Raw genomic sequence first — 15,511 nt, 5'->3', positions numbered from 1 at the left:
ATGTCAGTGGTTGAAAGTCCCGATTCACTGATGACTACTGAGTCCTCTGATGACTGGGGGTAGGTTGGTTGGTCGTCGATTGTCTCTTCCTCCGACTGTTCCGGTTCGTCTGTGTGCCGCAGCTTTATCTAATCCATATGTTTTTTGCATGTTTACCCATTTTTGAGCTTGACAATAAATACTCTGTTGCCCTCCTTGGCTACCGACGGTACCAGTGATCCACTTGGGACCCTGACCATAATTCAGAGCATATATAGGATCATTTACAGAAATATCGCGTGACACAGCTGTGCGATCGTGATACCCTTGCTGACTTTGTCTTCTATATTCAACATGATTATTCAAGTCAGGGTGTACAAGAGATAGCTTGGTCTTAAGACCTCTCTTCATCATTAGTTCAGCAGGCAAGACCCCGGTAAGCGTGTGTGGTCTTGTCCTGTAACTAAGCAGTATGTATGACAGGCGGGTCTGCAGTGATCCTTGGGTTACTCGCTTCATACTTTGCTTTATGATTTGGACAGCACATTCTGCTTGCCCATTGCATGCAGGTTTGAACGGTGCTGACCTTACATGTTTGATACCATTGAGTTTCATGAACTATTGAAACTCCTGACTGGTAAAGCACGATCTGTTGTCGCTAACAACAATGTCAGGCAGACCATGTGTCGCGAACATGACACTGAGATTCTCAATGGTAGCTGTGGATGTGCTGGATGACATGATTATACACTCTATTCACTTCGAATATGCATCCACCACAACTAAAAAAATCTTCCCCAGGAAGGGACCTGCAAAGTCTTTGTGGATCCTGGACCATGGTTTGGATGGCCACGACCACAGACTCAGCGGCGATTCCGCCGGTGCTTTGCTGAGCTGCATGCAAGTGTTGCACTGATGCACATATGATTCCAGCTCAGAGTCAATTCCCGGCCACCATATATGAGACCTAGTAATGGCTTTCATCATTACAATGTCGGGATCTGTGCTATGGAGCTCACCTACAAATTTCTCTCTCCCTTTCTTGGGCATAACAACACGATTGCCCCACAGTATACAATCCGACTGAACAGACAGTTTGTCTTTGCGACGAATGTAAGGTTTGGTCTCCTTGCATATTTGCTTGGGTATGGCAGACCAATCACCTTTGAAGATGCAACTCTTCACCACCGATAAAATCGGGTCCTGGCTGGTCTTGGTCTTAACTTGTTGAGCTGTGATAGGGGTTCCTTCACTCTCAAAATCCATAACTAACAATAGGTCCGCCGTTTGCGGCACTTCCACCTCCGGTGTGGGCAACGGCAGACGGCTCAAAGCATCCACACAATTCTCAGTGCCAGGTGACATAATCATAAGTGGATAATGTCAACGCCCATCTCTGGATGCGGGATGAAGCATTGGTATTGATACCTTTGTTTTCAGAGAACAGTGAAATGAACGGCTTGTGATCTGTCTCCAGTTCAAACTGAAGACCAAACAGGTACTGATGCATCTTTTTAACCCCATACACACAGGCTAGTGCTTCTTTCTCTACCATGCTGTAAGCTCTTTCCAATTTAGACAAACTTTTTGAAGCATACGCGACTGGTTGAAGTTTACCCGACTCATTAGCTTGTTGGAGTACGCAACTAATTCCATATGACGAAGCATCACAGGCCAATACTAAACGTTTACATGGGTCACAATGTACCAGCAGCTTGTTAGAGCAAAGCAGGTTAGTGGCTTTCTCAAAAGCTCTGTCTTGAGACGCACCCCTCACCCAGTTATCGCCTTTTCTTAGCAGCATGTGCGGTGGTTCCAATAAGGTGCTCAATTTAGGTAGGAAGTTACTGAAGTAGTTGAGTAGACCCAGGAACGAACGCAGCTCCATCATATTCTACGACTTGGGTGCATTCTTGATGGCCTTGGTTTTCACGTCCGTGGGCCTGATGCCGTCAGCATCAATTTTTCTCCCCAGGAATTCGACCTCTGGTGCCATGAAGACGCACTTCGAGCATTTCAGTCTGAGTCCCACTTTGTCCAGATGATGTAGAATCTCTTCCCGGTTGTTCAGATGTTCCTCGGAGTCACGACCTGTGATCAGGATGTCATCTTGTAATACGATGGTTCTGGGAACGGACTTCAGTTGACTCTCCATGTTCCTCTGAAATATTGCTGCAGCTGAGCGAATTCCAAAAGGGCACCTGTGATAAATATACAGTCCTTTATGCATGTTAATGCACGTAAGTCTCTGTGACGGCTCGACCAGCTCCTGTGTCATGTAGGCCGACGTCACGTCCAGTTTGGTGAACGACTTCCCCCCGGCTAGCATTGCAAACAAGTCATCAGCCTTCGGTAACAGGTACTGATCCTGTTTCGAAACCCTGTTGATTGAAGCCTTGCAGTCTCCACAGATTCTGACTGTGCCATTACTTTTCAGCACAGGAACAATGGGGCTGGCCCATTCATTAAATTCAACCGGTGATATGGACCCTTCACGTTGGAGTCTGTCCAGTTCGATTTCGACTTTCTCCCTCATCCTATACAGAACTGCCCGAGCTGTATGATGGACAGGTCTTGCATCAGAGTCCACGTGGATCTACACCTTGGCTCCCGTGAAGTTGCCGATGCCTGGTTCGAACAGGAAGGGGAACTTGCTCAGTACTTGGCCACATTTCTCTTTCTCCGATGACGACGCCTTGATGTCGTTCCAGTCGCATCTGATTTTTTCAAGCCAGTTCCTGCCGAACAGCGTTAGGCCATTGCCTGGGACAATCCATAACGCTAACTCGTGAACCGCACCGTCATACGACACTTTAATCATCATTATGAGTTCTTTGGTGTACGTGCACAACTTGGCATTGACGGGACTCAGCCCGGGCCTCACAGCCTTAGTATCCCACAGCTTGTCGAATGCTCTCTGGCTCATTATTGATTAACTCGCCCCCGTGTCCAGTTCCATTGATACCAGCACCCCATTAAATTTCATGTTGATCATTATCGGTTTGGTCTTAGTTAGGAATGAGTACAGTCCATACACTTCCTCCTCTGGTATCTTGGATTGCATATCCAGATCCGTGCTCGTCTGACCATCATCCTCCACGTGGTGTGTCACAGCACGCTTGCTCATCTGCGGACACTTGCGCTGGACATGCCCCACTCTCAGGCAGCCTTTACAATTATATTGCTTAAATCGGCACTGCGGGTGCCAGTGATTTCCTCCACAACGCCAACACGGAGAAATCGGATGCATTCCCATTGGCGGACTTTGGGCAGCCACAGGTTTCGCGTACACAGTCAGGTAGGCTCTGCCATGTGCTGCTCTGCCGAATGCCGAATCAATCATATTTACAGTACTTGCCGAGTTTCGATTTTTCACTGATATCTGCTTTAGACTTCTATCCGTCATCACACATGACTGAGCGATCATGGTGGCCCTGTTCAAGTCCAAAGTCTCCACCGCCAGTAGTTTATGCAGGATCACCTCGTGGTTGACGCCGATTACAAAGAAGTCCCGCAGCATGTCTGCCAACACAGCCCTGAACTTACATTGTCCCGCTAGACGTCTCAGGTCGGCAATGAATTCCGCCACATTCTGGCCCTTGAGCGAATGTGCGTGTAAAGTCTGTATCTCGAGATGATGATGCCTTCATCTGGCTTAAGGTGGTTCTGTACAGTGTACACAATTCTTCATATATATTCTCTGTTGGACTCACAGGCAGGAGTAGATTCTTTATCAGACCATAAATTTTTGGACTGCAACTCGTGAGCAACACCGCCTGGTGCCGATCTGTGTTGACGACCTCCTCTGTTTTGTTGGCCACGAAGAACTGGCTCAAAAGGCTCACAAAGTCTGCCCAATCTTCCCCTTCCACAAATTGCTCCATCAATCCAATTGTGCTCATTTTTGCATGAAAAGGTTCTTGTTGTCTCGTTGCCAAATGTTGTGTATGCAATAACTGGTAGACTGAGTACTGTTTAACCCCAAGAGGTATGGCCCTGGCTCTGCTTTATTAAGGCCCAAAGTGACTAATATACAAAATGGCTTGCCTTTTATACTTGGGCTGCACGCGCCTCCAACAGTGACGCCACCTAGTGGCTAGTGATTCCAAAAGCACATACATGACAACTACTGTTAGAACCTTTACTTTTATTATGTTATGTATTGATTGCTGTAGTTTTGACCATTCCTGTTGCATTCGGAATCAGCATTTAAAAAAAATTCAGTAAGACTTGCTGTGAGAGGTTGCATGGCCAATGGCAAACCTATACACACACATTACATCATCCTGGCTGATTGCTTGGAAAACAAACAAAACAAACCCCTGAAGGAGCTGATATCATAGATCTTTCCATCAAGTGCACACTTTGGTGCCTGTTCTGTGGAATTTGTGGGTGCGTCAGTCATATTAAGGCCAAGGCATTTTCTCTGATAAAACTGAATAATGTAAAAAAAACTTTTTAGAAATAAATAATTGTGTAACATTTAGATAATTCATCAACTCAGTATGAATAATTAGCTAAATAATTTTGTAAGCTAAGACCTGTCTACACACTGAATTACAAAACAAAGCTTTATCACATTTTCAAGTTTTACTTCGAGACTTTAGAATTAAAAAAAATACCAGGCTTCTTCCGCATTGGTTTTTAAACAGACACTTTGAAATCTGCCTGTCTATGGTTCCTGAGCAGTCATAATCCATAAGAAACCCTCTTTCAAGATAATAGTGAATTACAAATCATTCAAGTGTAAGACGATTGATTAGTTGAACACAACTGCATAATTTTGCAATTAAAATTCATGATAAACTGTTTTACAAATATAAACAATAAGCATAAATATATTCAACTTATATTTGAATATACTAAGATGAACAAGGCTTTTTATTCAGATATGATTCATGCTGTTGTTTTATGATTGTGATGGCCTCTTCAGCAAAAAAAAGTGTTGAAGTGTTTTTTTCCCCACATATTGAACAAATCATGCCTAAAATAATCCTCTAAGGAACAAGTGTTTAGAAGCTGTCTTGCTGATTGGTCCAATGAAAACACATCAGATCTCATAGGTCTGACAGGCATTACAATGCTGAACAAAGCTGAAAGCAGGATAAATCTTCACCTAATCTGTATTCAGCTTCTCTTTTCACAGACTGTGAAAATATGTAGTAAACAATCCCACAAGCCACTAGGACTCAACCAGCTGATCAGGAGTTTGATGAGCTATTTCAGAGAAATACAGCGCATGTGTTTATATTTTTTCATCTGTTTAATTTTAAAGGACACGAGACATGTTGATATGTTAATGGTTTGGCTCATAGCAGTGTTACTGTTCAAGTCAATCCACCAACTGTTTGGGTAACAGTTTCTGTAAGCACACTGAGCCCCTTGCAAATGGAAACCTGCATCTTTATTCTCTACCACATACAATTAACATAGTCCAGATCTAACAATTAATCCTGATCACATTGAATTGTTTAATGGACAGATACATAGGGTACCCACTAATCAGAAGTTAAATGCACATTGCCTGAAATACATTTACCATAACCCTTATACAATTCACTCAAGATCAAAGCAGCTTTAAGTTAACTGGTTCCTGATCAAATGGCATTTGCCCTTTCTTGCAGCTTGACAGTCACCCATGTTCTATTTTATACCTAGCAAAGCCGTGGCTTCCATTTTAAACATTAACACTTTGACCTAATGTACATGAAAGACATATATTCCTATTTGTGATACAGGGTTTCATAGACCTGACTAAAATTAATGAAACTCCTAAAAGTAAATGTTTTGCTTGTAATTATTACATGTCCAGAACAATGCAAATGTCAGATACAGTAAGGGTGTTTTCAACAAGGATGTGTATGATAATTATAAAACAAAGACAATTTCCAATTTATTAATTTAGTAGGCACGCATTGCACTTTCAAAAGTAATAGCTACCAAGTAGGTAAATTTACTCTAGCAGCAGCAAAAATCTAGCAATCTTAAGGTGTCAGGATAACTGAGGTTGTTATATATAGTCTAACTATATGTCTCTTATACATATAGAACATTGACTATCTGGCAGTCATTACAAGCCTGTAATTTATTCAGGAAATTGATAATGTTATAAACTATAACAACAAATTGACTTTAAAAAAAAATCATCATTGAAATCCAAGATTAGATTACAAACCTGCAAATACTCTCTTTCTAGTAATATTTACAAGAGCCCCTCAGTTATCCAACTTATGCATGGGACAACTCACTTTATCAGTTATCTTGACTCGTACCTTGCACACCAGGCCCAGTGAGCAATTAGACAGAATGTGGGAAAGGACAAGTGGAGTCTCAGACACACTAGCGTCAGGGCTGTTTATGGTACTGTTTTGCAGTGGTAGAGAAAGGAGATTGCTGTAAATGGTAAGTTAAAAAGGGTGTCAAAGCCTGCGCACTGGGATCTCTGTCCTGCTTGGTCCCAACTCCTAACTTTCTTCCTGGCTCCTACTGGATTTGAGATCAAATCCTCAGCTTCCTACAAGGGAACATATTTATCCATTCCCAAGCTCTTTGTTTTACTGCCCGAGGCTTGCAAATCTGCACTAATTCTGTATATGTTCCAGATTGAGAGGTTATGGAAATAGCAGATTCCAGGTCGGGTTCAAATGGTCAAGAATTTCATTTTGGCTGTAAAGTGCTTTAGGACATCCTGAGATCGTGAAAGGCTCCTCAAATAAAAGTTCTTTATTTATATTAAAGCTTCAAAGTTATGACAAGTTCAAAATTACAAACACACTTCCGTAGTGAAGGTGTCTAGATAACAAGTTTTACAGTATAATATATACTGATTGAATCATGAAGGAGGCTTTATTATATTTCATTCTTGTATTGACAGCAGCTGTCAATGTGGACACTGACTGCCAGTATGCTCCATCTTCTTGTTGTGAGACGATGCTCATTTATGGGATTAACAGTTTGCAAGGCTTACTTACTGCAGGTTTACTGAGAAATAATCCGCAACTAAACTGCAGATTGTAGTAGATACAACATGCCAATGAAATAACATTGATAAAGGAAGAACAGACAATTTCTAGTTCGGAGCAGAAATTCTTCTGTAACAAAGGCATTGATCAGTACACAGATTTCTTCATCAAACAGGAATTTCTTTTAAAAAAAGCACAATACTAAGTTGTTTTGGTTCATAATCTCTTTCTCCTGACTGACCATAATTTGCTCTTCCTCAATGAACATCACAGAAATTCAAGGATGAGTAAAATACAAGAAATATACAAATCAGAAAAACAAAATAAGTCCCCTTTTTATATATTTCTGCTTCCTTCTTTTACTGCCAGTTCCATCTCCCCATCTCTCTTGGTGTCTCTTGCTGGAGTAATTGTTCAGGAGGCATCAACCCTTGTTCCAAGTGGCAATTCTAAATGTATGAACATAAACAGTGAATTTTGGCAAGGTATTCAACTGTGAAGTGTATTACAAATTGAGCCAAATTCTGTTCTCGCCTGATGTGCACTTTCCAGCAGGGGTTACTGGATAGCAATGAGGAGCTTTTCTATTTTTTCTTCTTCCTTTCCCAGGAATACTTAGGCCAATTGTAGCACTCCAACTGCTGTCCCATGCAAAATCAGCTAACTCAAGGCACACCAAGAATTTAGACTGTGGCTAACTTGTCTGCATGACAGTCGTTAGGAATTGAGCCACCTGGCCAGTTCCAAGGTAAACATGGGATATACACAAGAATACCCTCTGATTAGCATTGATTAGGGCCCTTATACGACAGCATGACTAAAATTGGGAATTCAGCAAATGTGAGCAAAAGCTCTGCTCAGGTGGACACAGATGCTGAACCCCATGAGCTATCATTGCAAGGGAGAATGCTAGACGTGCATTAGCAACTTACTGACAGATGTGCCACTTACACTCCCCACAATAACAGAGACGATGGAGGAGTCCAACTTGATTGCTAGTGGATTAGTGGCACATGGAATTACGAGAATGTGGCTGCCTCCATGGACAGTACTGGTTCCTACACAGTTTGTTCGAGTGGTGGCTTGGTGCAAGACATTTAAAAAGTTGTTTAAGTGTTCAGGGAGTGCTACTGGACATGGCTCTGAAAGGAAGGCCTCTGAGAACACCACTTGCTCTCAGTCCTGGGGGCTCTAGTTGCAGTCCCCCTTGGGCTTCAGCTTGACATGAAGATGGAGCAGAGGCAGCAAAGTGGATAAATTGCTCAAAGAGGGAGGAGGAGAAGAAAGATGAAGAAGCAGAAGAGGAAGCGGAAGAGGAGGAGGAGGAGGAAGAGGCGGAAGAGAAGGAGGAAGCGGAAGGAAGGAAACAACTCAGACAGCCCTTTTCTGGCCGGGATATCCGGGACTGAATCATCAACTACACCCCAATTCCCCATTCAAAATTAGTCCCACACCTTACCTTCCCTGTTACTGACCATCACAGCGTCCTCTTGGTCACAATGCTGAAGTAAAAGCCAACACAAAGCAAACATTCCAATACAACTTTGTACATCTATCCATTCAATATTGCATCAAAAAAACAACTAACACCCGAGTGCATTTCCTTAGTGACCATCCTATTTGTGTCTTTGCCGATCCTAGTGCTCCTACAGCTGCAGCATGGCTGGTGGAAGGCTGCTGACTTACACTGGCAGGTGGCCTCGCAGGAAGACTTCGAGGAGCTCTGGCTTAATAGGCCCAACTTCGGACTGTACCACCTCGACATGGGCGGCAGTAGTCTGGGCTGGCTGGCTGACAGGCAACACCAATGGTACTGGCAGAGTGGCAGTATGAATGCTGTCATCGTGCAAGAAGACAGCAGGATCAGCCTCCATGGATCCATTACCATTCCCCTGGGGACAGCGCCTCAGCAATCCTGGTAATCTGCTGGGGTAGACTGCTGGACTGATGGCAGTAGCCTGTGCTTGCGTGGTAGCAAGCTGAGCTTGCCTGACTTCAGTCTGAGCTTCCATTGCAGCACTTAGATGGTGGATGGCTTCTGTTTGCACTGCCATAGGAGTGGAGACTTCGGCCATCATAAGCGGCATGATCCACAAGTGTGTTAATAGATCTGCCCAACCTTTCCAATCTGGAAATCATGCGCTCCAAGCTCTGCCCAAAGCTCTGTGCAAGGCTGGAGCTTGACTCCTCAATGCTCCTTAACATTGCATTCAGGCTTTGTGACAGGCCTGCCAATGCACCAAGCATTTAATTGTGCATACCCATCAGTGTTCTTCTGTAGAGCACCATATCGAAAGCATCACCTGAGTCTTGTGCAGCAGAACCCATGCGCAACCTTGCCCTCTGGGGAGTTGGCAGCAGCCCACTCGTGCCCGGTGACTCACCACATGCAGAACCCGCATCTAACCTATCCTCTAAAGTAAGCAGAGTGTCAGTATCTGAGCTGGCGGCTGGGAGTGTGAAATCAAGTGAAAGTGTTTCTTCTTCTTCTTCACTCTCCTCTCCTTGTTCAACCACTGGCTAGGCATGTTGGATTTCTTGGGTGTTTGAAATGCGAAAGACATAAGGGTTGTGGTGAGAGAAATGGGGGAAAGCAAGAGGCGCATGTTTACACCATATGCAGCTTGTAAATCAGAAGGGATGAGGGAGAAGTGTGATGTGAGAAGGAGGATAATGTATGAGATATCGGCATTTTGCATTCTTTCAGCCCTGCTGCTGGTCACAGGTTCAGCTGTGCCACTGCCAAGAATGGCCAGCACCATCTCCTCCATGTGGGTGAGGTGAGGTAGGCACGCCTATCCCCTGCCAGTTAAGTTCTGCTGGCGCCGGTTATGTGCTATCTTTTCCTGCACGAGAAAGGAAAGTGTGTTAGTGTGGTGCAATGTTTTTGGGTGATGTGGTTATCATGGTTGAATAACAGACTGTTCATGGTTGAATAACAGTTCAAGCTGTGAAATATGGGTATGAGGCTTGCAGCAGTGGTAAGTGTGTGAGGGTGAGGTGAAGCTAGGAATGTGAGGTGTGCCTCGTGTTTGGTAGAAATTGGTGGTGGATGAGTAATGGGGGTGAGGTCCATGTGGACCTGAATGAACTCGGAGGTATACCTGAACATGGCATTTGTGATCTGTCTTAATACATTTTGGGGTGTGTGCAGAGAATGATGACAGCCATAATGCAGTGACATTTCTAATACTTTGAAGCAGTTTTGTTGTACAGCAGCATAAGGTATGATTAATTTTTTTAAGTCACAATCAGCTGTTCATATTGTACTTATCTTGCTTTTGGTTATAAAAGTCTCAGTTGTGATATAGAACGTAGAGATCATACTGAAATCATGTTCCTTCTGACTAGATACAGTCTCCCTTAGCTTTGTATCTCTGGCTGCCCAGGTTCATTTTATATATTGGGTAGTATCCAATGCTGAAGAGTTGTACTCATACCCTTTTGGTTGTGAGTTAGTAACAATCTTGTTTCTCCGATTTATGTTGCTTTTTCCTTCTGCTTTCTTCTCTGTTTTTTCCAGTTTGTCTGTTGGGAAATAGGACAAATGTTCCGCATGAAGATTGCAAAGCTTCCTGATCACAAAATCACTGGAAATGCTACCGAGATAATCATCTTTCTATGAATCCAGAAATAACAGCAGAGCTCTATTTGTTACTGAGATAGCGGTAACATGGGAATGAGGAGGAAATTGACAGCAATTTGAAAAGACTTTAGTTATATCCCCACTGAGCCTAAGTAATGTGGGGCAATATACAAAAATGTTTGGTTTGAATCCACAATCGAATGGCAAGGGATCTGCTATTTTCCCTGAAGTTGCTGCTTCAATAAAAGGCTGACGCAGGAGAACCGAGAAGCACATATAACATTGAAGAAATAAGAACTAGACTCAAGAGCAACCGGAGAAGAAGCAGATTGATTGGGAATTCTTTAAGAAACAAAGGAGCACCTTGGCATCGAACCAATCTGGGAGAGGAATCACCACTCTCATGATCTTCCCTTAAGATGTTAAAAGCTATCATTCAATACTGGAGCTGGCCTGTTATTAGGACAGAAATTATATTTATTGCAACTGGCCTATCTGTGAAATCAGAAGTAGCAGAACTAAGACAGTGGTCCGAAGTGCCTGCATTACAAAGTGCTTGGTATCTGTCCATGGAATCAGAATGTTTTAATGGAGCAAAGATTATTGAACTAAAAGCCTCTTTTGCAACTGTTGTATATGCAGACTATGGATGTACTCTCTGTGTAGTCACTGTGTAGTTGCGTAAGATGGAAACTTGTTTACCTGATGTACTGTCAATAAGGTTTACGCTGTGAATATTCATGCTGGCAGCACTAGAGGGTGCAACTGGTGGAGACCGGGGGTTTCCTGCCCTGATGGCAGGGCCCAGTATAAAAGGCTGCACACTATGCTTGTGCCTGGAGTTTGGAATAAAGGACCAAGGTCACCACAGTTTGAGTACAACACATTGCCTCGTGGAGTCATTCATAAGTACATCACAGACGTAATAACTGGCGATGAGAATAAGGACTGTCACGCGATCATGGCTACCTTTCGCACACTAAAAGACTTTGCAGAGGGTGACGATTGGCATGCCTTCACGGAAAGCCTCGAGCTATATTTCATGGCAAATGACCTGGCAGGGGAGACGGACACATTGGCGGAGAAACACAAGGCTATACTGCTGACCAGTTGTGGGCCCGAGGTCTACCGCCTCATCACGGACTTGCTGGCACCCACGAGGGCCAAAGATAAGACATATGATGAGCTGTCTGAACTAATTCGCGACCAACTAAAACCAAAAGAGAGCATCCTCACGGCCAGGCACAGATTCTACATTCACCGCAGACCTGAGGGCCAGGAGATTGCAAAATATGCTGCCGACCTCAGGAGACTTGCGGCACCGTGTGATTTTGGAACGCACCTCATTGAAGCATTGCGAGGCATCTTCGTTATGGAATCGGCCACGAGGGCCTCCTTCACAAGCTATTATCTGCCGACACCACAGTCAACCTGCAGAAGGCCATCAGCATCAGTCAGGCGTTCATGACCTCGACCTGCAGCATCAAGCAAATCATTCATCCTGTGGATTCAAACCCGGCAAGTACTGTACACAGAATGGTGCATTTCACAGGCAAGACTGTAGAACGTGGCTCTGCCCAGGGCAGAGAGCACAAACCTCAGGGTTCCAGAACTCAGAGTCCGCCGAGGAGTGCTAATCGAATACCAGCACCATGCTGGCATTGCAGAGGAAACCATAGAGCTCACCAGTGTCGGTTTGCTGAGTACGTATGCAAAGCCTGTAACATGAAGGGCCACCGCCAGCGTATGTGTAAAAGAAATACGACTCACCGTCCAGCAGAGGAGTCGGTAGATGACTTTGACTCCAACAGGGAGTATGATGATTGGCCAGAGAGGCAGCTCAGCCCCAAGAAGAAGTGTATGGAGTGTATACCTGCACCACTGATTGTCCTCCAGTGAAGATGGAAGTCGAGATAAACAGCATTTCAGTCTTCATGGAAGTGGACACGAGAGCGAGCCAGTAAGTGATGAGCCAGGATGCCTTCGAGAGGCTATGGAACGAAAAATGACCCAAGCTGGTTCCAGTACAGGAAAAGTTGAGCACCTACACCAAGGAGCTGATCCATAATGGCGTGGTGCATAAGTTATCTCTGTGGATTGTTGCAGGTGATGGTCCAACGCTACTTGGAAGAAGGTGGATGGGGAAGATCCAGTGGAAATGGGAAGACCTCTTCACTCCAGCAATCGATGTCCCCCGCGCTCAGAGGCAGAGCAAAACCTCACTTTCGCTTGGGCCAGGCACCAGAGAACAGACCAGCGCAGCACCTAAGGCACAGACTGTCCATCATGACTGCGTGGCAATGATCCGACCGGAATGACCTAAAAGTACCTTCCTGGCTCCAGTGGCAGGACTTCTGGGGAGGAAGATCGAATTCACAGGTACTCTTCCAGCTTTTGTGGCAGAATCGCAGGAGAGAAGGATCAAGGCAGTCGACCTCGAGGACAGAGGCAAGATGGCGTCCCTGCTGCAGCGAGGTGCAGCGTGGCTGAAAAAAAAGATGGCCGCAGCAATACCACGAGGTGCAATGCTGAGGGACCAACACGTGGTGTCTAACAAAGGATTTGATTGGGGTAAAGCCAGCAGGGTTCTCTTAAAGGAGACCTGCAACCAACTGAACTTAAAGAGACATTGTATGCATGGCAATCAATGTAACGAACCGATTAAGATTGTGAGCAAAATGTTGTTGCAAGATGTCGGGAATGGAGTGTCCCCAAAAGTAGCAAACGAGCGACCTCAGGAGGATGAAGGCACTGATCCTGATACCCTGCCCCAGGTCTATCCCACGCTGCAGACACCCGATGGCACTATTCGCTACGGACCCGGAAACGAAAACGGCGCCAATACGCGCAGTCGGCCGCCGTTGCCCACCATCCAGGTGGAGACGGCGCAGCCCCCAGATCGAGTCGCTACCTCGGCCATGTCCGGGAGCGAAAGGTCAGAACCAACGAGTTCCCCAAACGGGACCTGGATCAGCCAGATTCCCAACACCGTTAGAGGGCAGGCAGAAGACTCTGCAGCCCTTAAAGGAGGACAGGGAGGCCACAAACATCTGTGGCTCTGCCCACCACTAGGCAACAGCAAAGGCCGAGTCCTGGTAAAGTGAGCAAACCAAGCCCAGCCCGCTAGCAGGGGGTGCAGCGCCGCCATCAGACGACTAGGACCCCGTCCAGTTGTTCTGGAACTAGCGTCCTTGCATACCTGTACTGCTACCTCAATACTGACCATGACTGAACCATGAATGCAATCTACCCAATCCTGGTGCACGACTGTAAAACATAACGAATGTAAGTCACTGAACCAAGGTGTCACGATACAAACTGTAAAAAACATTTTTTTTCTTCCTTTCTTTGTACTTGCACTGTGTCCGATCCTGTATGTTAATGTAAAGGGCCAGCTGCATGATCTCGCTATGGGGAGGGTGGGAAATGGATATATGTAGCCATGGACACACACATGGATCACACCCAGAACCCACTGGAATCTCCACTGCATCATCGAATCTGGCAACCACCACCCATCGTTGTGGGAAAAGGACTTCGGGGTTAACAGGGAGAGAGCCAAGCCAAAGCACAGCCAAGGTGCAAGGGCTATTGGCACTTAAGTCTGGGGAGAGCTAAGCCAGAGCACATAGTGCAAAGGTAATGGGCACAAAGGACTTGGAGAGAGTGATGTTGTATATGCAGACTATGGATGTACTCTCTGTGTAGTCACTGTATGGTTGCATAAGAAGGAGATTTGTTTACCTGATGTACTATCAATAAGGCTTACACTGTGTATATACATGCTGGCACCACTAGAGGGTGCAACTGGTGGAGACCGGGGGTTTCCTGCCTTGGTGGCAGGGCCCAGTATAAAAGGCTGCACACCATGCTTGCACAGCACTCTGGAGTTTGGAATAAAGGACCAAGGTCACCACAGTTTGAGTACAACACATTGCCTCATGGAGTCATTCATAAGTACATCACAGACATAATAGCATCTGTCCCTGTTATCATGATTAGTTGATACATATGAATATGAACAGTGACGGACAGGTAAAGATTATCTGGTCTATTGAGCCTGTCTCACACAATTGCGATACCTTATGTATCACAACTTATACACTCCACCCCATCCGAAACCATGTGATCTTCTGGGAGAGGCAAAAAAGCAGATAAACAACCCAGGCCAATCTGGGGGAAAAAAATCTGGGACATTCTTCTCCGACCCACCTAGGCAATCGAAACTAGTCCAGATCACTCTGGCCATTAAATTCACTGCAGTATCTATCTTCTGAAAGAGTTAATCTCCATCGCAGCCAGAAACAAATCCAGCTTTTGCTTAAATTTGCTTTTAATTGGTCATTGTGTTGCCTAAAAGTGCTGTTGTGATCGGCAAGAGGCTGATGATCATGAGTACAAGATTCAAGAACATCTTTGTGCTAATAAACCACATCTTGAGCAACATGAGAAAGTATGATTCCGGATTATGCAAATACTGCTCTGAAACAACTTGCTTCCTTGTGTCACAGGATAGTCACAAATTTTTATTTGCAATTTCTCTTTCCTGCAAGGAAATTGAAGCATTTTCTGAAAGTAAAACTGCTTTCATGGTGGAGTACATCTTGAAACTGCTTTGATCTATTCAATATCTGTTTGGGTAATATTGTAAATGCCTAAGCTCATTAATCTATGCAAAGAGTATTCACCTTACCTAAAGTAACACATCCCTTAAAAACAACATAATAAATAATCAGTTACATCAGGCACTACTATATTAACAATAAATGACGCAACAATAGATTTATTATTAAACTAATAAAGATCTTGTCCTTGAGAGCTTCAATTCTATACAGTGCTATACAAATTTCAACTCAAGAGAAAGTCCTTTAGTGATTGAAAATCAGATCTATCTTGTGTGTGTCTGTGGAGAAGGATGAGGATCATTACGAATTGATTCTGTCATCAGCCTACATGGAAAGATTGTATTCAATCTGCAATGGCA

General features: G+C 44.5%; 1 long non-coding RNA gene across 1 annotated transcript in view; it reads right to left on the bottom strand.

Annotated features, from left to right (window-relative positions):
• Positions 1-5,275: 5,275 nt before the first annotated feature.
• The window catches only part of LOC139262139 (uncharacterized), a 52,010-nt gene continuing 41,774 nt past the window's right edge, over positions 5,276-15,511 (bottom strand). Inside the window, exons 2-3 of the long non-coding RNA XR_011592910.1 lie at positions 10,382-10,469; positions 5,276-7,390 (exon numbers count right to left, since the gene is read on the bottom strand). This is a non-coding gene — a long non-coding RNA (uncharacterized lncRNA). The remainder of the gene's footprint in view (positions 7,391-10,381; positions 10,470-15,511) is intronic.

The sequence above is a fragment of the Pristiophorus japonicus genome, chromosome 4, assembly GCF_044704955.1.
Source record: "Pristiophorus japonicus isolate sPriJap1 chromosome 4, sPriJap1.hap1, whole genome shotgun sequence".
NCBI classification, from domain to species: Eukaryota; Metazoa; Chordata; class Chondrichthyes; family Pristiophoridae; genus Pristiophorus; species Pristiophorus japonicus.
Note: the sequence above shows the minus strand (reverse complement) of the source record. Positions and strands in the feature narration are given on the sequence as shown.